Raw genomic sequence first — 24,513 nt, forward strand, 5'->3', positions numbered from 1 at the left:
TTTACATTGGTTTCACATAAGGTTTGTGAGGCTCAATTCACAAAGCTTAAACACAAGGATCTTTATTTTATCCAAGTCACTGTAGTTTTCAAATATCATTGCTCATTGGGCTAAGCTGAAAATAACTTCACATTTTTGGAAAAAAATATCCTTATTCTGGTGTTAGTGTGGCTTGGGGATTGAGTCAATGACTTCATAGCTATTTGAAGTTTTGGGTGATTGTGTTACTAGACTGTCTTTGTTAAAGGCAAAGTTTCCTGCCATTGCTGACCTTGTCTCCTGAGAATGCTGATCTCATTGTTTAAATCTTTGCTAAATCACGACCCAGAACAAGAATGCAAATACGGAGATCTGACTTCACTTGGTGCCTGCTTGTTCTGGGTCAGCTATCAAGAAAGCAGTGAAGAATGAGAGCCGAGCCACTAGCATTTTCAGAAGGAGGTTAACGATACGTTTTTCTCAGCACAATTTTCCTTTAATAACTGGGTTTCTCCAATGCCAGGTTTTTGCACAGCCAACACAGAACGTGGTCTGGGGCATCAGTGCTGCAAGGAGCACACAGCTACATGCACGTCAAGTTTCTGGGTATATTTAAGGGCTCCATTCTGCTGCCCAGCTTTGCAGAGCTGTGGAGCTGGATGTCATTATTTCCATTCCCGATCATTTGTACATTTTTTGTTGGTGGATTAGTGTACTGTAGCTGAAAATCACACATTCTGGGTCAGTATACTCAGAACTTCACTGCTAGAAGTGTAGGACCACAGCAGATTTCTCTACTCCTCTCGCCATCTATTCAAGGTGCAAGGACACAGGGTGGGCAGGTTATTATCTCTTGTATTTTTGCTGTCTTCTGTTAGGACATCTGGTTACAGTCGTGCGATACTAGGGTTTTATCCAGCTGATTAAGCTGGGGATGAAGGTGACAGCAAAAGATAGACTGTATAGGGGTGCCGGAAGTATATCTTCCTGTTACACTTGTTTTTACAAAAAAAAATGTGTGGTTAATAGATAGTAGCAGTGAATAAATACTGATATCTGTTGCATGGTGGAGGGAGGGGCTTCAAATTGACACGGTCAAGGCCTCTGTTCCTATTACTCAGACACTGGAAGTACTCCCAAGCTTACTAGAAAGAATTATGCCAAAAATACTTGCAGGCACCAAGTTGTATCTCCGTTTTATCATTATGATTCTGGACTTTCCTCTACAGTGAGTTACTGATCTGGGAAGAACAAGCAGCCAGTGGGGACTGAAAATGTAAACTCTTGTTTTGCATGCTCGTTTTAGGCCGATGACCTAACCCTTTAGTATGACCAGGATAATACCTAAGTCAGCTGTAACAGTTCCCATTATTCATTCTTCACAGATTCATTCAACTCTGCTTCCACACACCCTGAGTGCTCAGATAGTGAGGATGATTCCTCTGCTCCTCTAGCCACACATGAAAAGGCGCTGGTGGATGCACTGATTGTGTCAGTGCGTGAAACTTTAATACTGGAGGATGAGGCTTGTGCTGCGTCAGAGGCGCTGGTCCCATAGGCCCTCCAAAGTGGCAAGGGTGTTCCCCGTTTCCGCTTACATTGACAACATTGTCACAAAACAGTGGAGTTGTCCAAAATGCAGTCTTGTGGTCCCTAAACGTTTTGCTATGCTGTGTTCTTATGAGGATTCCCTGATTAAAAAGTGGACAGTCCCACCTGTAGTGGACTCGCCGGGTTCCAGGTTAAATAAAGCTACCCTAATTCCAGTTGAGGAGTCCTAGGCCTTTAAAGATCTGGCTGGTAGGAGGGCGAAGTTTCTGGCATGCCATATGTTCACTCGGCTGGTTGGGCACTTAGGCAGGTATTTACTATTGCCCTGGTGTCGCAAACTCTGACCGAGTGGGCTAAACTTTTATGCTATGCCGGGAACCTGGAGGGGAAACGGCTCCCCCTTGCCTTTGCAGAGCTGGCGTATCAGTTGGTCCGGGGGCTACAGTTTATCTTTGATGCCTCTTTGGATGTGGCTCCTTTGATTTCTAGGCTGTCTGTATCAGCAGTGGTCCTTCGGCGTGTTATCTGTCTGAAATGGTGTGTTGGCCAGACTTCTAAGAAGGCCTTATCTGATCTCCCCTTTGTAGGAATTGCCTGTTTAGAGCTTCCTTGGAGGACCTCATTGAGGGTCTCACAGAGGGGAAGAGTACTCTTCTTCTGCAGGTTACCAAGGGCAAGGAGCCCCGTCATAGAAGTGGGCCACTCTTCTCTGCTCATAAGAGGCCTCTTCTTCCCTCGGGGTCTCAGTCATTCGGTCCGGCTACGAGATCGAGTTTCGGTCTTATCCTCTGGAAAGGTTCTTCCCTTCCAACCTGCACTTGTCCCCACATCGCTCACATGGTCTATTTTGGGGCAGTGCAAGATTTGTTACTTCAAGGGGTGATTGTCCCGGTTCCAACTCCGGAATGTTTTCAGGGGTTTTACTCAACCCTCTTTACAGTTCCCTGGATGGAAGGCAAGGTCCACTTTTGTACCTCAAGGCACTAAACTGCTTTGTGTGGGTACAGAAGTTCCGGATAGAGACCATTTGCACGGTAGTCGCGTCCCTACCTCGGGGATTTTCTCGCTTCTATCGACATCAAGGACGTCTATCTTCACGTTCCAATATGTACCGATCACCAGCGATTCCTCTGTTTTGCCGTTGGCGAAGAGCATTATCAATTTATGGTGTTACACTTTGGTCTCGCCTCTGCTCCCCGGGTCTTCACAAACGTGATGAACCCGGTGATAGAATTGTTGCATCAGTGGGAGATCGCGGTACTGGGGTACCTGGACGATCTACGTTTGCGAGCAGAGTCTCTGACTGTTCTGATGGACAACTTGGAGATTACTCTGTGAACTCTGAGGGAGTTTGGTTGGCTTCTGAACCTTCATAAGCCTGCTCTGGTTCTGTTCACAATACTGGACTATCTGGTTTTGACTCTGGCCATAGTGTTTCTTCTTGTGTCAAAACCCCAGAAATTCAGCTTCTGCTGTCCCGCAGATAGTCATCCCTCCGGGCTTGTATGCAGTTGCTGGGCTTGATGGTGTCTACTTTCGAAGTGGTTCCATTTGCACAATTCCACACGAGATCTCTGCAAAAAGAGATTGAAAATGGTGACAAGAATTCACAGTCTCTAGACAATCTGATCCTGTTGAGCTGGGGTACGAGTGGGTCCCTGATCTGGTGGCTTCGTTCTCAGGCACTTTGACAGGGAAAATCCCTCTCCCCCTTTACTGGATGGCTGTCACCACTCACCACGGATGCCAGCCTGTCTGGGAGGCGTGGCGTTCTTGGTATAGACTTTAATCAGGGGGTCTGGACTCTGGAAGAGTCCAGACTGCCGATCAATGTATTGTAATTCTGAGCAATCAGACCTTGTCTGAATCATTGGACAATACGTCTTCAGGGGTGTCCGGTATGAATTCAATGGGATAGTGCCACAGCCGTGGCCTATGTCAATCACTAAGGGGGCATAAGAAGTGTCCTGGCGGCGCGGGAAGTAGCTGGCGTTCTAAGGTGGGCAGAACAATTCGTTCCAGCCCTCTCTTCTGTACACATTCTAGGGGTGGAAAATTGGCAAGCGGATTACCTCTATCGACAGGCGTTTGACCAGGGGTAATGGTCACTTCATCCGGAGGTGTTTTGTCAGTTGTGTCTCTGGTGGGGTACTCCTGGGGTGGACCTGTTGGTCTCTCATCTCAACAGGAAGGTACAGAGATTTGTAGCACCGTCTCTGGATCGTCTGGCCGACGCCACAGATGCATTAGTGGCTTCTTGGAGTCAGTATCGTCTAATTAACGCTTTCCCCCCTCTCAAACTTCTGCCAAGACTCCCATGATCAAGGCATAAGGGATTCCGGTTATTCTAGTGGTTCCAGACTGGCCTCGCCATGTCTTGGTACGTTGATCTGGTACGGCTGGTTGTCGATGCTCCTTTGAGTCCTCCTCTCAGGGAAGATCTGCTGTCCCAAGGACCAATCTTCCATCCTGCTTTACAATCGCTGGCTTTAATGGCCTGGCTGTTAAAAGTGCTGAAGGATAGAGGTTTGTCTGAATCAGTGATTCCTACGCTGTGAAAGGCTAGAAAATCTACCTCGTACTTGGAAGACGTACATTGCATGGTGTGAGTCTCGTGGAGTTCTCCCTCGCTCCTTTTTGGTGGCTCAGGTCCTGGCTTTCCTACAGGGGGGGGGGGGGGGGGCTGGACTTCAGTACCATCAAGGGACAGGATTTGACCTTGGCGGTTTTCTTTTAAAGTGCATTGGCCACACATTCCTTGGGAGTTCAACACTTAACTCCTCCGGTGTGGTCTCCATTGCTACGTGGGACCTCAATTTGGTGTTGACCGTTATTCAGAAACCTCCCTTCGAAATTTTTTGGGAGATTCCCCTGCTTACGGTGTCCCAGAAGGTGGCAGTTTGGTGGCTATTACTTCTGTGCATAGGGTGTCAGAGCTGCCAGTGTTGTCCTGACGTTCACCTTTCCTGGTGGTTCACGAAGATAAGGTGCCTCTTCGTCCATGTACGTCTTTTTCTCCAAAAGTTGTCTCTGATTTTCATTTGAATGACGACATTGTGTTGCCTTCCCTATTCCACAGGCCTAAACATTCTAAGGAAATTGCCTTGCATTCCCAGGATGTGGTTCGGGCAATCATGGTGTGTCTGGCAGCTACGGAGTCTTTTAGGAAGTTAGACTCACTATTTGTCCTCACGGATGGACTTTGGAAAGGATTTGCCGCTTCTGCTGTGACCATTTCAAAATGGCTCAGACAGACTATGATTCAGGCCTATTCACTTAGGGGGTCAGGTGGCCCCTAGTGCCTCCTGGGCCTTCGGCCATCAGGGATCAGTGATCCAGGTTTGCAAGGCGGCCACCTGGTCGTCTATGCATACATTCACAAAGTTTTATAAGGTGGATGCGTTGGCATCTGCGGATGCTTCTTTTTGGCCACAAGGTTTTGTAGGCTGCTGTTTAGAGGACCTCGTTCTCTTTGAGGGTGTATTTTTTTTTCAGGTGAGCTCAAGTTGTTTATGGTTGAGCTCCATGTTACTTGGTTGGCTACGGTTTAGCCTTGGGAATTTTGTTGTTGCTGTTCCCACCCCTAATTTTTGATACTGCTTTGGGACGTCCCAATGGTCAAGAAGATACGGAGCTGTGTCGGTCAATGAAGGAAAGAGAAAATGGGATTTCTCTTACGTCCTCCGACAGTCGCCGCCTCTTCATATTCGTCACATATGGGGTATTAGACTTTGCTCCGAAGGAGTAGCTAGGCAACAGAATATGTTAACAATAAAGCTTTAACATATCCCACCCTCAAGGGGTGGTCCCCTCAGTCAATACCCTCCTACTTCCTGCAACCATATCTCAGTTTTAATGTCTAGCTTGTCAGGAGTGGCTGGCTCTCTCTGTGCTGGGACTTTCTGTCCCAGACTCTTTCTTCTTTTTAATATTTTGTTTGAGTTTTTCTCTCTACCTTTTATTAGCTGTTATTTTTGTCAGCGTTAGTTAGTTCTTCTGATGAAGAGGATCATGCGGACTGGGTCTCGGGCTGATCCCCCTGGTCGCAGGTCGTGGGTCAGTGGCTTCCCAGTCTGCCATCGAGCGTTCAGCCAGGTAACGCTCCTGGCATAGTGAACGACCCATCCCTGTTCGGTGCAGGGATGATTGGTGAGGTGGCTACCTCACTGGACGCTGTGCGGTTTCTTAACCCCCATTTTGTGCGTCTTGAATTGCGACTCTCCCTGCCTCATGTGCAGCGGCTTGTTCGCCTGTGCGGGTTCCCCACGCCATGTGAGGTAAGTGTATTTATGTGGGGACCTGTCTGTCTGGGGGGGTGTCAGTCTGGGACTGTGTAACCTGCCTCTATTCGCACTGCTTGTCTCCCTATCTCTCGGCTGCATGCTGTGGGCTGCAAGGGGGGGGGGGAGCTGTATGACACTGTGTGTGTCAGGCTGGGCAGTGTGAGAGCTGTGTGCTGTGGGGCATGTTTTTTCTTGGCATGTTTGGGCATATACAGCGATCGCAGCGGCGATCTAACATGTATCCTTATATTGGATTGTAATATGTGTTTTAATGCACTGTGGAGCGGCGTTTTCGGCGCCAAACGACGCCATTTTGCCTGCACCCGCTCCGGCCGCATGGTTTACATGCATGGCGGCCATTTTCTTGTAGCCTCCATAGGCTTACATAGAGCGCCCTGGCAGCATCACTTCCTCTTTCCAGGAACACCGATCGAGGCAGCAGCAGCGGCGAGGGTCTCCTCAGGTTTTATCCTTCTGTTCTTGCTATCCATTGCCTGTGTTCAGTTTGCATATTCCCTGTGGGGGTCTCATTGTGCTTGAGTGTGGTGCGGTGGGCTGCGCTTGCCGCGCTTGCAAAAAAGGGGCAGTTAACCCTTGGTTGTCTGGCATTACAGGGGCAATGGATTCTCAGGAGGGCAAATTTCCTACAGTATTGGTGGAAAGCCAGGGGACCGCTGTTTCCCCCCCAGGGGGGGATTTAGCCACTATTGTGGCTGGCCTTGCTGCTCAGGTGCAAATGCTGGTGGCTGCTCAATCTACTAAACGGCCCAGAGTTGCTCTGTCCTCTGATTCTGAGGGTGAAGGTGATGGGGCTGTTCTGGCAGGGACCTCCTTATCGGGGTCCCGCTCCTCTCTTGATCTAGTGGGGTCTGAGGTGGAGGCTGAAGTTGAGGGGGTCGATAATTCTCCCCCTGGCTCGCCTGAAGAGCTTGCAATCATGGATGAGTTGATTGCTTCCATTAAGCAAACGCTGCGTTTGCAGGACGAAGTGTGTCCCCCCGCTGCCTTGGCGGCTTATGGGACGCAGAGAAAACGCAGGACGCCGCAGGTTTTTCCCTGCAATGCTGATTTTCAGCGCGCCGTTAAGGATCAATGGCGCGATCTGCGCAAACCTTTTGCGGTACCAAGTAAATTCAAGCTGCGTTATCCTTTTTCGCCTGCCACTGATGAACGGTGGTGTGTGCCTCCACCAGTGGATCATGCAATTGCGGTTTTGAACAAAGCCACTGCGATTCCTGCAGAGGGTTCCCCTATTTTCCGTGATGCCACGGATAGGAGACTGGAGTCTCTTGCCCGTCATACTTATTCTGTTACGGGTTCTATGCTTAAGGCTCTGTTTGCTTCTCTCATGGCGGCCCAGGCGATCGCAAGTTGGACGCAGATGCTTAGGCGCGTCCTAGTGGCCGATTCGGCCTCGGCGGCGACCCTGGATATGGTGGATCAGATCCACCAGGGTGTCATGTATCTGTGTGATGCGGACCTGGACTTGATTCCGTTGGCTGCACGTGTGCACAGCGTGGCGGTGTTGTCTCGCCGCCTGGTTTGGTTAAAATGTTGGTCGGTGGACCAATCTTCACGTAAGACCTTAGCCAATCTGCCTTATGATGGGTCTCGCCTTTTTGGGGAGTCCCTGGATGTGTTGATTAAGGGGATCACCGGGGGTAAGAGCACTCTCTTGCCCCATTTCCCCAAGGCTAAGGGGGCTTCTGGGAAGAAGCATGCAAATTTTCGGCCCCCTCAGGGGTCCTTTCGTGCCTTTCGACCGCACTACAAGGGCAAACCGTTCAAAGGTCAAGGCTCTCAGAAGAAGCCCTGGTCTGGGAAACAGAAGTCCGGCCAATCCGGACCTGCAGCCCATAACAGTTCGGCCTGAAGGGGCGCCCTCACCCAGTTTTGGGGTGGGGGGACGCTTGCTCGGTTTTCTTCAGCCCTGGTTGGCCCGTGTGCGGGACAGATGGGTTCTGGAAATCGTTCGATCTGGTTACAAGATCGAGTTTCTCTCTCGGCCGGAGAGCAGATTTTTTCCCTCAAATCTTCAACTGTCTCCAGAGCGCCTGCGGGATCTGCACCTGGCGGTGCGGGACCTGAGGGCTCAGGGAGTGGTGGTCCCGGTGCCTCATCGGGACAGGTTTCGGGGGTTTTATTCCAATCTGTTCACCGTGCCCAGAAAGGAGGGCAAGGTTCGTCCGATTCTGGACTTGAAGGCTCTGTACCGCTCTGTGCGGGTTCGCAAGTTCCGCATGGAATCCCTGCGGTCGGTGGTGGCTGCCCTGGTTCCGGGGGAATTCATGGCCTCCATCGATTTGAAGGATGCGTACCTTCACATCCCCATATTCGAGGGTCATCAGAGGTACCTTCGTTTTGCCATTGCGGAGGATCACTACCAGTTCGTGGCGTTGCCCTTTGGTCTCGCCTCGGCTCCGCGGGTCTTCACCAAGGTGCTTGCACCGGTTCTGGCATTATTGAGGGCCCAGGGCATTTCTGTCCTGGGGTATCTGGACGACATTCTGGTTCGGTCTGCGACCAGACAAGGTCTGGAGGAGGACCTGTCTGTCACAATGCAAACTCTGCAGGAGTTTGGTTGGACGATAAATTTTCCAAAGTCGACACTGAGTCCGTCGGTTCGTCTCCCCTATCTGGGAATGATACTGGACTCGGTGCAGGCGAAGGTCTTCCTGCCGGAAGACAAACTCAGGACTCTCCGGGAGGAAGTCAGGTCCCTCAGGGACGTTCCGAACTCGTCTCTGCGGACGTGTATGAGATGTCTGGGATTGATGGTCTCGGCCTTCGAGGCGATTCCTTTCGCACAGTTTCACACGCGGGGTCTCCAAGCGGAGATCCTGTCCAGGTGGGACGGGCGACCTCAATCTCTGGATCTTTAAATCTCGTTGAGTCTTCGCACCAGGGAAAACCTTCTGTGGTGGCTCCAGTCCCCGTTGGTGTCCGGGGGCAAGTCGTTTCGTCCGATCTCGTGGACGGTGATCACCACGGATGCCAGCCTGTCGGGCTGGGGTGGAGTTCTGGGCGTTCTGTCCGCTCAGGGGACTTGGTCGGAGGGGGAGTCTTCCCTTCCGATCAACATTCTGGAATTGCGTGCGATAAGGCTCTGTCTTCATCGCTGGACGGACCGGCTGCAGGGTTGCCCGGTTCGGGTGCAGACGGACAATGCCACGGCGGTGGCCTACATCAACCACCAAGGGGGCACCAGGAGTGCCCGAGCGGCTCGAGAAGTGGCCGACATTCTGTCTTGGGCCGAGACTCATGTCCCGGCGATAACGGCGGTTCACTTTCCGGGAGTGGAGAACTGGCAGGCGGACTATCTGAGTCGCCAGACCCTGGATCAGGGGGAATGGTCTCTCCATCCGGCTGTCTTCCAGACGTTGTGCGCGAAGTGGGGTCTTCCAGAAGTGGACCTGTTCGCGTCTCGCCTCAACAACAAGGTGAAGAGGTTCGTGGCAAGGACGCGCGACCCTCGGGCAGACGCGTCGGACGCGTTAGTGGCCCCGTGGCATCAGTACAGGCTGATGTACGCGTTTCCACCGATTCAGTTGCTGTCCAGGTTCCTTCGCAGGTTACACTCGGAACGCAACACGGTGATTCTTGTGGCACCGGACTGGCCTCGCCGGTCCTGGTACGCAGACCTCGTGAATCTGGCGGTCGACGCCCCGTGGCGTCTGCCTCTTCGAGACGATCTACTGTCTCAAGGGCCGATATACCATCCTGCTTTACAGTCGCTGGCTTTGACGGCCTGGCTGTTGAAACCAAGGTCCTGAAGAAGAGGGGTCTCTCTCCGGAGGTCGTTCATACTTTAATCAACGCGAGGAAGTCTTCCTCGGGGAAGGTTTATTACCGCACTTGGAAGGCCTATTTTGCCTGGTGTGAGTCCAGGGGGTTTTCACCCCGCACGTACTCGGTGTCCCGTGTGCTGTCTTTCCTTCAAACGGGTGTTGATCAGCGTTTGGCGCTGGCTACGATAAAGGGTCAGGTGTCTGCTCTGGCCGTTCTGTTTCAACGTCCCGTGGCTTCCAATCCTTTGGTTGGCACCTTTGTTCAGGGTGTGCGGCATCTGGTTCCCCCGAGGCGGGATCCTCTGCCCCCTTGGGACTTGAATCTCGTTCTCTCTGTGTTACAACGTGCTCCTTTTGAACAGATCAGGGAGATCTCGTTGTCTATGTTGTCCAAAAAGGTCGCCTTTTTGGTGGCGATCACTTCAGCTCGCAGAGTGTCGGAACTGGCGGCTTTGTCCTGCAAGTCTCCGTACCTGGTTATTCATTTGGATAAGGTGGTCTTGCGACCTAATCCTTCTTTTCTGCCGAAACGAGTTTCGGAATTCCATCTTAATGAGGATATTGTCTTGCCTTCGTTGTGCACGAAGCCTAAACATCCAAAGGAGGTGAGATTGCATTCTCTGGATGTTGTTCGGGCGATAAGGGTTTACCTTAAATCGACTGAGTCTTTTCGAAAGACGGACTCCTTGTTTGTTCTTCCAGAGGGTCCTCGGAAGGGCATGGCGGCTTCGGCCTCTACCATCGCCAAATGGATCAGGCAGACCATTGAACAGGCCTATGCTTTGCAGGGGAAGGTTCCCCCTGTGCCTGTGAAGGCGCACTCTACTAGATCTCTGAGTACGTCTTGGGCCTGTCGTCATGGGGCTTCTGTAGCCCAGGTGTGTAAGGCGGCGACTTGGTCGACCGTGCACACTTTCACAAAATTCTACAAAGTAGATGTTCAGGCATCGGCGGATGCTTCCTTTGGCCGCAAGGTTCTTAGTGCGGCTGTTCCCTAGGGTCCCTTGTTGGGGACTCCTGGCTGTTGGGATAAGTTTTGTATCCCCTGGTTTTTTTGTCTTTTCCTGGGTTGTTGCTCCTGTTGAGCACTTATTTTTGCTGTTGCCCAGCTGGTTTCCTTCCTTTGGTAAGGTTCCTTTCTGTGATGTGGAGACTGCGTTGCCTTTCGGCGCGGATGCGTTTCCCACCCCTCATGTTTGCACTGCTTTGGGACGTCCCCATATGTGACGAATATGAAGAGGCGGCGACTGTCGGAGGACGTAAGAGAAAACGGAATTTTTGTAAAATCTTACCTGTAAAATTCCTTTCTCTGAGTCCTCCGACAGTCGCCGCCCCCGCCCCTCTTTTGGGGTTTGATTGTATACTCTACTGCTATTCCACTAAAACTGAGATATGGTTGCAGGAAGTAGGAGGGTATTGACTGAGGGGACCACCCCTTGAGGGTGGGATATGTTAAAGCTTTATTGTTAACATATTCTGTTGCCTAGCTACTCCTTCGGAGCAAAGTCTAATACCCCATATGTGACGAATATGAAGAGGCGGCGACTGTCGGAGGACTCAGAGAAAGGAATTTTACAGGTAAGATTTTGCAAAAATTCCGTTTTTTTATTTACCCGGTGAAATCTTTTTCTCTGATGTTTATTGACGGACACAGCACCCACCCCTCTGGAGTTGGCTTTCTTCTGACAAGGCTTGTAACAAAACTCTGTTTCAGAACACAAGATCTTTCTTTTACTCCTTGACAGAACAGTGGTCTGCCTTGTTTACATAGGCAGACCACCGTTCTGTCATTCCTCCGAGCGATCAGTGGGTCCAGGCTGCCATCGTAGCCGCCAGACCCGCTGATTGGCTCCTGCTTTGTCCAATCACAGTGGGAGCGGCGCCCGCCTCTATATTACCTGCACAAAATCAGGTACATCTATGTGATTTTGCGCAGCGGGCCACCCTGCCGCAGTATATATGCAGAGTTGTATAAAGTACTCAAAACCCATACTTGAGAAAAAGTACAAGTGCTCGATCAAAAAGTGACTTGAGTAGAAGTGGAAGTGCTCAATCAAAAAGAGACTTGAGTAGAAGTACTTAAGTATTCAACATTTTTTTGTACTTAAGTATTGCAAGTAGTTTTTTTTTTTTTTTTTTTTTTTAATTTTGCTACTCAAGTACTGAAAGTAAAAGTACCAGTAGTTTTGAAAATAAAATTGCTACTCAAGTACTGAAAGTAAAAGTACAAGTACTGTGTTATGTAGTTATTAAAGAAGTCAAAAGTTTGAACATCATATTGTTTTTTATTATTTCAAATGCAGCTTTTATTTATACATATGGTAGCTTTTATTTTCGTATGCGCTGATAATACACATGTTTTGAGCTTCATGAAACCTGCCATCTACTGTTCAGGCAGTGGTAATTTTTAAAATTGTAATGAGTAACTATGCAGCACAAAAAAAAATATTGGAGTAGAAGTATTGAAATCATTGAAAAAATGTAATGAAGTAAAAGTGGAAGTAGGAGAAAAAAATTCTACTCTAGGAAAGTACAGATACCACCTTTCGGTACTTAAGTACAGTAGTGAAGTAGTTCTACTTAGTTACTATACATCTCTGTATATATGCGGTGGGCAGTCCAGTACTGGTTAACCACTTCAATTCTAGGCACTTTTACCCCCTTCATGCCCAGGCCAATTTTCAGCTTTTAGCGCTGCCAAACTTTGAATGACAATTGCATGGTCATGCAACAGTATACCTAAACTATTTTTTTTTTTTATCATTTTGTTCACACAACTAGAGCTTTCTTTTAGTGGTAATTAATCACCACTGGGTTTTTACTTTTTGCTAAATAAACAAAAAAAGACTAAAAATGTTGAAAAAAATCATTTTTTTGTCGTTTATTATAAAATTTAGCAAATAAAAAAATATTTCTTCAAAAAATTTAGGTCAAAGTTTATTCTGCTACATTTCTTTGGTGAAAATAACCCAAATCACTGTATATTATTTAGTCTGTGTGAAAGTTATAGAGTCCACAAACTATGGGATATATCTGAAAATTGATCAATCCTTATGTACTGAAACCGCCAGGACAGTACAAAAAATTTAGTTAGTAAGAGGCATGGCAAGTTTTTTTAAGTTGTAATATTTTGTCAGAATTTTTTGGAAAATGAAGAAATTGAAGAAAAAAAAGTTTTTTTTTTTTTTTTAACATACTGTCACCAGAGCCAAACCTGTGTGTCTGTAATCGGGTACACTGACTCATGACAGTAAAAAATTATTTAATGTTTTTCTTTTAACTCACTGTGATCAGAGCAATACAATGTTACCATAGTAATCTGGGGAAGTGATCAGGATTTTTTTTTTTATTTTACACAATGTTTACATAGGCTGCGATCGGCTTATTCTGACAGGACGTCATATGACGCCTAGTCAGGATAACTGATGTATATATGTAAGTGATTCCTGAGCAATTTAAATCACTTCTTAATGCTGCACCACGATACTGACACTATAAACCAGTCTACAAATCAATTAAACAGGGGGGTGATGGTGTGCTTCAAAAATGAATTAATAAATTATTATAAAATATATGTGTTGGTGTCGTGCTGGTTGGGTGGGACCTTATTTCTCTACTACCTAAAAACAATCTCCTAATTCCCATTAAGTTGTGAATGTGCTTCAATAAAAATAGCGTGATAAAACCAATCTCTAAAGTGCTTGGTGCTTCAATTATATAAATACCTAAGTATAAATAAATATTGCCAAATTATGTGATAAAAAAGTCCGCTTAAAATAATCAAAGATTGTTCAATCAAACAAATGTGTGTCTTCAATCCCAACGTAAACGATCCAAAAGTGCTTCCGTGCAAATAAGGTGTTGACTACTTTCCTCCACCAGGTGTCACTTCTAGGTGCTCTAAATTCTCACCTCAAATCAATAAATAAAACACCTGTGTTTATATGCCTTTTCCTCTAGCCTGGTTCCTTATGGCTCCTGGGACCTTCCTCGGGGTTCCTGTATGTGATCCCGATCCTCGGGATACCTCTAGGGCTCCTTATTGGGGCTCCTTATATCGCGGGTTCTTTATTTGCTACCACGACCTCAAGGGCTCATCAAATAAAGAGGGCCATCATGGTGCAGTATTATAGACAATTTATTTCACACATAAAATATTGCACTTACATTTAGCTTTCTTGTTATCAGCAAAAAAAAAAAAAAAAAAACAGCCTGAACAGCGCTATGGGGACATCGCTCCGTCCGTTACGTCACTTCCGGTTTTTTGAGGCACCTCCTACGCGGTACGTCACGTCACGTGACTTCCTTAGGGAGTCAGTCAGGATAACTGAACCGCGCGCGGCCGTCAATTTGCTGTTGGTGTTATATATGGTTCCGTATCATTTCAAGGAGATGGTACATTGAAATCCAGTTTCTTAACCAGGAGGAAGCATATTTGTTTCCAGAGCCAGACGACATGTATAAAATTGGCTGGTAAAAAGTTTCTTGTTTATTCACCAAAAAAAGTTTTGGCCTTACAGTATACACAGTGCTCAGCATAAATGAGTACACCCCAGCAGATTTATCAGAAAACCTTTACTTTCCTTTCAGAATCCACATTTTCTTTGGGACACTATACTACAAAATACTCCCTCAAATGCAGGCCATTGATTGCATTCAAGATTCATTAATTTCCAAAGTATTTTTCCTAACAAATTCATTCAAGGCTATGTTGCAAAAATTAATACGTTCCAATAAAAACCTTAGGAGCAAAGCTAAGTTTTAGACAACAAAATCCTAATTACCAATAATTCAACTACAGGTGAGTCTAATTATTCATTAAATAGGTGTCCAGCAGACAGTTAATTATAAAAGTGGTGTTACTTAACAAACCCTTCCTATTTCATGCTGTCAGCAATGACACCATGTGGAAGAGAAATATCACAAGGCCTGAGAAAGAAAATCATTTCTTTACACTAGAAAGGTGAAGGCTACAAGAAGATCAGAAAAGCTGTACTTATCAGTCAGAATACTGTAGCAAAAGCAATACTAAAATGTAACCTAAAGATGGAACTGCAACCATCTCACAGAGATGTGTCCAAGCCATTAATGGAAGTTAACGCGTCAACAGGAGAAGGGTTGAAGAAAATCATCATGCAAGTTCACTGCAGTTAGCAAAAAAGTATAAAGCCAAACCGGGGTGATTATTTTCCATGACACAATATAGTGTACATTGCAGAGGTATGGAATGCATGGGTGTCATCCACTAAGGAAGCCTCTCTGTACTCTGGAGTGATGAGACCACGATAAATGATTTGGAACTGATGGCTTCAAAACTGCATGGCATCGCAAAGGTGAGGAGTGCAAAGAAAAATGAATGGTGCCTACAGTGACGCATGGTGGTGGCAGTGTCCTATGCGGCTGCATGAGTGCTGCTGGTGTCGGTAAGCTGCATTTCATTGATGGTATCATGAATTCACAGATGTACTGCTCTATGTTGAAAGAGAAGATGCTACCCTCACTCTGTGCCCTTGGTCGTCGTGCACTTTTCCAACATGACAGTGATCCAAAACACGCACATCTAAGGACACTATTGCATTTCTGAAGAAAAAAAAGTGTGAAAGTGAATAAGTTGCCAAGTACTGTATGTCTCCGGATCTGAAACCAATGGAACACCTATAGGGAATTCTGAAGAGACAAGTTGAGCATCACTCTCCATCCAGCATCCAGGCTCTAAAAGAGGTAATTCTTGAAGAATGGAAAAAGATAGATGTTGCAATATGTCGCCAACTTGTTAATTCCATGCCTAGAAGACTTAGTGCTGTCCTTACAAATCATGGAGGTCATACAACATACTAGATGTAGTCATTTTTGTTGTGGGGTGTATTCATTTTTGCATCAAGTAATTTAAGTAAAACTGAAGATTTTGTAATCTTAATTCATATTAATAACCTTATAACTTTTGCTGAGTTGCGCTAACAATGATTAGTGTCCATAATCAAAATAAATCCACATATGATGAAATAATATAGTCCTTAATTGAAAATCCCCACCATCCGCCACCTTGAAATTGTGATCCTTAGTGACACCGCCACCACCAAAAGCAAAAATGCTCCCTTACCAGCTTGTATTGACCTCTTTTTACAAGAGGTCAATAGCACTTGTGGCTTAATACCCATCTGGGGCCTTTACAACGTCTAAGGATCCTCCTGTGACCCGTACATTGATCTTCCTGACAATGATGTCATAGGGGTAACCCAGAACACAAAAAGCTCCTCATAATATAAAATCGTTTACACTTTATTACATAAGCCATTAAAGGTTGCACTTAAATTGTATTCGTATCAAAATCGCTTTAAAAACAGAAGTGGTCCTTCCAGGTGACGTCAGCATGTCGCTCCACCCAACTTTAACCTTACTTTAATGTAATGGAGCTAAACAAATGTTCTACAAAACTGTTTTGTCAAAATGTTAGAAACCTGTGTTCATTGAGATATCGATATTGAGCTATCTTACTTTTCAAAAGGGTGTACTCATTTATGATGAGCACTGTACACGTAAAGCAATAGTTTAGTTTTACAAATAGGATACCCGGCAGACTCATGGTAAATGTTATATTCACCAGGAAGGTGGAATTATGCTTTGAGTGAAAACCAGCAGTATGGCTGATTTCTTCCTTTTTCCTCAGCTACTGCATTCAAAGTAGGTATTTTATTTGGGAAGTGAATTAACACAACAGTACAAAACGTCTTTGTTAATCACTGTGAGACTGAGCCTGCGGCGTGTGAAATGAAATCATATATTGAAGCATGTTAGTCGTTCTTTTACTTTGTCTTTTGATTAGATGTTAACTGAGTACTAACCTCCCCTGCAGCACACTCTGACTAATACATTGTTTATCACACCTGCACAATTAGATTTCCCTCTCACTTGTCTCTGTTAAGCGGGGATTGTCATTGGTTCTGAAATAAACACTGATTGATGCTTTATTAATACATCAGGAACATATGGTGTATGCTTTCTACATAAAACAATTGGGAATATATTTTTGGAATTTCGTCTACATTTTAAAGATGGGGAATCTAAAAAGAGCAAATTATATCCCCCAAAACAGCAGCACACAAACTGGGAGAGGGAGGGGCAAGACAGGGTATTAATTAGGTATACTGCTGCAAATGTGCTGACGAGGAATGTGCTAGTAGAAAAAGTGAGCACTGAGATGTCTTTATCAGTCTCCTACTGCTCATTCATCGTCCACTTAGCAGCTTGGGATGTCTGGCATGGCTTTGTAAATCTCTAAACTGGAGAGTCAGAAATGCAAATCCTTTTGCAGATGAAACACTTGCGTATAGATGTTTTTCTGGAGTTAAGCTTTAAAAGTCTACAAATAGGGTTTTACCTATGCCCTTAGGCCCCTTTCACACAGGCGGACCGTTTTTCGGGCCGATCTGAACGGATGCCCCATGCATCTCTATGGGGCTTCGGATGTCAGCGGAGACATGTCCACTGACATCCGATCCATCAAATCTGGACAGATGGAAACCCTTTTTTCCATCCGTCCAGTGGATCGGATGAGAACGGGACACACGGTCCATTCCCATCCGATTCCCCCATAGAGAACAGAGGGGACCTGACAGCTCTGTCTCTGCACACAGCGCGGAGACAGAGCAGCCATCCGCCGATCCCCCGCTGAGAAATACGGAGTCCGCCGACGGACTCCACTGTGTTAAAGGGGCCTTAATGTGGAAATGTAAACACATCCACCTATAACTGATGTATCCTTTTTCCAATTTTTTTATCTGTTTGTCACTGAAAGAATACATCCTTTCATTCGCTTCCTCCCAGCCTGGTAAATGCCTCTGAAAAGCGGTCCACAGTGGTTAGCGTTTCAAAAGGGCATTAAGGGTTATTGTATATATGAACAAGCCCTAAAAGAAGAACTATGATCAAAATCAAAAATTACATGTTTGTTGAGATGTAATGGCTTGTGTGCCCAAATGGCCATTTAAACTGCCAGCAGAAGCCTTTGCTACTAGCTAGGATAGCCCAGCTGTACACTGTCTTATAGTGATTGGCCAAACCAAGAGTGGTACCTTGGTCTTTTAAGGGCTGGTTGATCATTGTGGCCGACAGCCTCATCCTGAAATACTCAGAATTCAAACTGCGATCGTCGGGAGCAGGAGAATTTATTTATGTACAGCTAAATTTAAATTTTTTTTTTATTTTTTTTTTTTACTATTGTGTGCCAATTTTCCTTTGCTAATAAAAAAATAAAATAAATCAGGAGTTATCCATTATCATTTATCACCAAATGAAAGCCAATTGTATTCTGAAAAAAGGTATCGTTCACCTGGATACACTAAGGCCCTTTTCACACTGTTGCGACTTGGGACTGCAGAGTCGCATGACAAGTCGTACTCAATGATTACCGTCAATTATAGTACCGTTCATATTTGTGCACTACTTTGGGCCGACTTTAATGCATTTTTCCATAGACATAGGATTGCTTCAAGTCCAGTCCAGTTTAAATTCTGGTAAAATTGCGCGGCTTTTAGGTCGCATAAGTGTGAAAGGGGCCTAAATAGTTGGGATGATATGTACAGTTTTACAAACTCGTGTCAAAGTTGCAAATAGAATGGCAGGATCAATGTGTATTAAAACTGTTAAGGGGTGGGGGAGGGGACTAAAAAAAAAAAAAAAAAAAAAGCTAAAAAAAAATATAGCTTTTTACTGACAATGATGTAAGCAAAGAAGAGCCAGATAAAGTAAGTGCATAATAGAGAAAGTGTGAGTCCTGGCATTATTTATTGCCCTCATCGCTGCTATAAGTGCTGCTACTGTGTGTGAGCTCTGGGAGTCGGCCTCTCCTTGTCTTATGACTGCGTGGAGGCTGACTCCCAGAGCTCACCCTGCACATTTTATACTGGCATCTGCTTATATGGTTTAGAAAAAGTTTTTGGTTATATGGTTTTAAAAAAACTCATATGAGTGCCCTCCTCATTGTTGGAGCTGCAGATCGAGCCAGCAAAAGGCATGGTGGAGCCAGGCACCCTCTCTCATTACTGTACAGAGCAGTCGTATAACCTTTTAGAGATATGACTGCAAAAACCGTATGGAAAGTAGGTCTTGGGTGACAGCTCTGAATCTGCTGGGGCTGCTGACCTCACATGGCAGTGCCCAGCAGCAGTTTAAGGGCTTTTGGGTGGCAACACAAGGGAGGCCTTTACAGGTAGGCAGTGTACATCAAATCTGTTAAGTAAATTTATAATCTTATAGGTAGATTGTTGTTGCCACAAATGGTATGGCAACAGTCCTTCTATAAGCCAATTTTATGTTTAGAGACTATTTTTTTTTTCTTAGCAGTTTAAAGTTCTAGGATGTTGTTCTTTCATACAAAGTGCCATTGAAATGTGCTGTACCCTTTGACTATCATTCTACTTTGTTCAAGGCTTTTATAATTTTGCCAGTGCAATTAGCTGACAAATTTCAGAGCCTAGGATGTTATTTATTAAAACTAATGAGCTTGTTACACCTTCACTCCTCTTTTCTGGAAATATGAAAGAGTCGTGCGTGGTCCTATGCTGTACAGGCAGGACTATAATAGGTATAGAGGAAGAGCAATTAAAATGTTCTGCATCTCAGCTTTTTGTTACCCTTTATAAGTGACAGAGTTATGAAAGCAGGCACTTAGATATTTAGGATAGTCTTTTTTTATTTTGTTTTGTCCTGTATCCCTCAGTGCTAATTCGCAACAAGTGCTTGTGCTTTTACAGTGCTGTGGTATATTTTCTCTTTCATTCATTGACGGATACAGCTTCTCCATTATTCAGAACCATAGGGTTATATCGCCCCCTACAGGAGTAGGACACTAGGCAGAAAAAAGACTTCTCTACGCCTATGGGCATTCCTAGGTGATATACTCCCCCTCTCTGCTATAGTTCCTCAGTTTTTTCTGCCTATTCAGAAATAAGGACCAAATTCCCTGCTGGGGTCCTGGCAATTTTTTCCTTTTTAAAGGGCTTTTTTACTCCTGTTTTTTTTCTTCCCCTGCGAGATTTACAATTAACTGCCGGACTGGGCGACGGGCTGGATAATCTAGATCCAGTGGTCTCTCCAGTCTGGCCAGAGAGCGCACGCACAGACCACAGCTCTGCACTAGGTCGGCCGTGACATAGCCCCACTGGACAGGGGCTGGCCTGCGAGTTAAATGCCTTGCGAGGTCGCATACGACCAGGTCTCTGCCTGTGTTCCTGCTGCCCGACAGCCCCCCCTACATTTTGATGTTGAGGAGGTTCTGTCTGGAGCGGTGCCCATCTGGTTCCTGGTATGGTACCCGCTGGAGGGTTTTGGGGTTGATGCGGGCCCCTCCCAGGGACTATCAGACTATCAGACCTGTGGGTTCCCCTTCTTCTCCTAAGACCCCTAAGTGCTGCACTGTACCGGTAGGGGGGGGGGGGTAGTAGCGCTGGTGGCAGCTGGGCTTCTCGGCTGGAGGGGTCCTGTGCCCAGTCCTTGCTGGATAAATGCTAGGGCTCCAGGGATCCCTCCTGGGTCCCTGGGAGACTCATGAAGCCGCGTGTGACGGCCAATTTGTTGTAACCTATGTCTTTTTATGGCTGGTGGCCATGTTTGTGTAATCCAGTGGCCATGTTTTTTTGGTTTGGCGTGCTAATGGAGTGGTGCCCATGACAGGGGAGCCTCTGGGGCTCCTCCTTTCCCCTGGTGTTAACTCCTATTTTTTTTCCTTCCCCTTGGATGCTGCAAGTGGAGCAATGCTTCTTGGTGCAGACTGGTGCTGCTCTGGTGGGGAGACTGGTGGGGTCACTACCTTTCTCTGGTGCAGGTTGTGGGGTGCTCTGCTTACTGGTGACTCGGTGGTGCTACCAGCATGGTGGGGGTGGCCCATAGTGGTGTTAAACACTTTTTATGGGGGTCCTCCACGTTACTTATGGAGTCTTAGGAGCACGTTTCCCCACCTGACCCTCTCTGAGGCTGCAGGTCCCAAGGGTCCCAGCCCTCTGAGTGCACTGACGGCGGTCCTTGAGTTCTTTCTTCCCCAGGTGGAGGTGGCTTTTGGTTGGCGGGCTAGCAAAGCGCATCCCCCTGCCTTGTCTCACTCATCAGATCCTGATTCCGACTCGGCCGCCGCGGACGTGGCCCACCCTGCTGGGTCTGCAGACACGTTTCCTGATTATCAAATAGTGAGGACGATTCCTCCCCACCTGTAGGTGTACACGAGATAGTGCTAGTTGACGCACTGATTACATTTGTGTGGGAAACTTAAGGAATAGAGGATGCAGCTGAGATGGTGGCGGAGGTGCCGTTCCCCTTTGGCACCCACGGCAAATGTGTTTCCTTATCCCTCCTGTTTTGACAAATTTGTCTCTAAAGGGTGGGAGCGTCTGAAATGTCCCTTTTGTGGTTCCTACACGCTTTGCGGTATGATACCCCTTTGAGGAGTCTCTCCTCAAGAAGTGGACTATTCCACCATTGGTGGACCCCCCTGTCTCCAGATTGAACAAGGCAACCATGATTCCATTTGCGGAATCTACAGCTTTTAACCCTCCTAGCGGTATCACCGAGCGTGACTCGGGGTGAATTTTCTGTGCTAGGATCGGTATCCCCGAGTCATATATAATTTGGCGTTATGTATTATAGGCCTACAATTAACAACAAAGTAGACATCCCAGATGTGATAAATTTGAAAAACACAAACGCATGAATTATAATCTAATCAATAATATAATTTTATTATATAATATATAATATAATATATATATATTATATAATAAAATTATATTATTGATTAGATTATAATTCATGCGATATATATATATATATATATATATGTGCATGTGTGTATATATATATATGTGTATGTGTGTGTGTATGTATATATGTGTGTGTGTATATATGTATATGTATGTGTGTGTATATATATATGTATATATGTGTGTGTGTGTATATATATATAACATAACGCATGAATTATAATCTAATCAATAATATAATTTTATTATATATATATATATATATATATATATTATATTATATATTATATAATAAAATTATATTATTGATTAGATTATAATTCATGCATTTGTGTTTCAAATTTATCACATCTGGGATGTTTACTAGACTCTTGTTTTGGTCAGGTTTAAGTCAGTAATTACTAAGAATTGTAGGCCTATAATACATAACGCCAAATTTCCATGAAAAAAATTGTACCGCTTTTGGTACAGAATTCCTGACAGAATCATACCGCCAGGGAGGTTAAAGATCCCGCTAACAGGAAGGTGGAGTCTGTGGCCCGCAATATGTTCACTATTGCTGGGTCGGGCTGAAGCCAGTCGTTGCAATTGCCCTGGTGTCGCAAAGACTATGTGAGTGGGCTGCACTTTTGCCCTGTGATATAGAGGGTAAGCAGATTCCCTGCTTTTGCTGAGTTGGCGGATCAGTTGGGCCAGGGGCTGCAGTCTATCTGCGATGCCTCTTTGGATGCAGCATTGGTGCTTAGGCGTTAATTGTGGCTTAAAGTGGAGTTCCGGGCCTCAAAAAAAAAAAAATTTTGGTAAAAATACCCCCGGGACAGTCAGGGCTAGTGCATTTCAGCAACGATAGCCTTTTAACTGTCCCTGGTTTCACTTACCTTTTAGAAGAAACACTTACCTTGAAAATGTCTTGTCCAGCGCTGCCATCTCAGGTGTGGGCAGCTGAAGCCAAAGCGTCCTCTTCGCTGATGTCAGAGTCCCAGAATGCCCTGCACCGGCCCTGCTCGTTACTTCCGGGGCAGGCGCGTCATCCCGGCACAGCTTCTGGGCATGCCCAGAAGCTGTTCAGCAGGGAATAATGCGCTTGAACCGGAAGTGACGAGCAGGGCCAGTGCAGACGCATTGACTCCTGGGATCGATGATGTTCGGCTCCCAGGAGTCAATGCAAGCAGGAAGAGACGGCGTGGGCCGTGGCCGAAGAGGGAGGAAGAGGAAGGAAGTTAAGTATATTTTCTTTAATAACATGGTAAGTAAATAAAAAAAAAAAAAAAAATGTAATTATCCAATTCTTTTTTAGCTACATTACAGCAAGCGGATGGTGTAAAGTCGATTTTGAGGCCGGAACTCCGCTGTAAGGGTATGTCTGCGGAATGTCTGCTCTGATTGCTTTACCCTTTTAAGGCAATCACCTGTTTGGGGCTACCCTGGCTGACATCATTAAGAGTTTCACTGGGGGGAAGTGTACCTTTCTTCCATAGTCTGGAAAGGGAAAAGGACCTTTCCAGACTACAGACTTGGCCCATCTTTCTTGGCTCACAAAAAAGTTTTTTTCGTCCTTCAGGGCCTACTGACAAAGTTTCAGAACCTTTCAAGTCCTCATCGGGAGGTTCCAAGCGGCCCTGGTCTGGCAAGCCAAAAGCTGGATTCTCGAGACCCTCGGACAAGGCTCCTTCAGCATGCAGGTGGAGGATCTACTGTTCCAAGGGCCAATCTTCCATCCTGCTTTACAATCGCTGGCTTTGACGGCCTGGCTGTTGAAAGTCAACTCTACTCGGGCCCGAGTGCTTCTTGGATCTTTCGTCATCGGGCGTCAGTGGCGCAGGTTGGCAAGGGGGCCACTTGGTCGTCAGGGGACACACTTTCACGGGTGGATGTGTTGGCATTTGCGGATGCTTCCTTTTGCTGCAATGTTTTGCTGGCTACTGTTTAGAGGGTCTGTTCCCTATTTGGGGGTGTATTGTTCAGGCTGGGTTCCAGTTTGTTTTTTGTCGAGCTCCTGTTTACCTGGTTGGCTATTATGTTTAGCCTTGGGAATTTTTGTTGTCCCACCCCTCATGTTTGGCACTGCTTGGGGACATCCCTATGGTTCTGAATAATGAAGAAGCTGTGTCGGTCAATGAACGAAAGAGAAAACTGGATTTTTGACTTGATGTAAAATACATTTCTCTGATGTTGATTTACGGACACAGCACCCACCCCTCTATGGAGTTGTAATACTTCTGACACTGCTTGTTACTAAACTGAAGACCTATAGCAAAGAGGGGGGGGGGAGTATACCTCCTGGGACTGCCCATAGGCATATCAAAGCCTTTGATACACCTAATGTCCTACTCCTTTAGGAGGCAATGTAACCCTATGGTTCTGAATAAAGGAGAAGCCGTGCCTGTCAATGAACTCTGAGAAATGGATTTTGGAGTAGGGCTGGCCATACACGATACAATTTTCTTGAAATATACCTTCAACTATGTAGTACAATGGCCTGCCTAATTGGATACAAGTGAAAGTGTTGTTTAGCTTTGACCTCATATTATGTGGTTTGTGTTAAATCTAACAGAAAATTGTACAACAAAAGTTGAACATGTAAAGTAAAAAATTTACATTTTTTTCTGTGATGCGTTGACTTTTTTTTTTTTTTCTGGGCTTAAGCACTTTTGGTACATATCGTGTTTTGCATTGCTTAGTGACATTTATCAATCTTAGTGACCACTGACACGGGGGCATTTATTATGCCATTTGCATAATTTTGTAAGAGGAACGACTGTTCAATTTTCGTAATGTGTGTACACAACTTTCGTCATCCGATTCAGACTTTGCAAACAAAAATTTCCAAAGGGACAAACTTGTTTAACCACTTCCCGCCCGCCCTATAGGGAATTGACGGCGGGAAGGTGGTTGTGTTATCCTGACATGCCGTCATATGACGCCCCGGGGGCATGCAGAGCGTCGAACGGTGCTGCGGTGTGTCACTCTGACACACCGCATCTCCGATCTCAGTAAAGAGCCTACTGACGTAGGCTCTTTGCCATGTGACCAGCTGTATCCAATCACAGCTGGTCACATAGTAAATAGGAAATGCCGTTGATCGGCTTTACTCAGTTCGTGCCTGACAGGCACGAGTAGAGGAGAGCCGATCTGCGGCTCTCCTGACAGGGGGGTCTGCAC

The 24,513-nt window shown here is 46.0% G+C and overlaps 1 protein-coding gene across 2 annotated transcripts in view; it reads left to right on the plus strand.

The window, feature by feature from the left end:
• The window catches only part of RABGAP1L (RAB GTPase activating protein 1 like), a 588,371-nt gene that overhangs the window by 103,669 nt on the left and 460,189 nt on the right, over positions 1 to 24,513 (plus strand). The window lies entirely within an intron of this gene.

Source organism: Pelophylax lessonae, assembly GCF_965119305.1.
Source record: "Pelophylax lessonae genome assembly, chromosome: 8".
Taxonomy (NCBI): domain Eukaryota; kingdom Metazoa; phylum Chordata; class Amphibia; order Anura; family Ranidae; genus Pelophylax; species Pelophylax lessonae.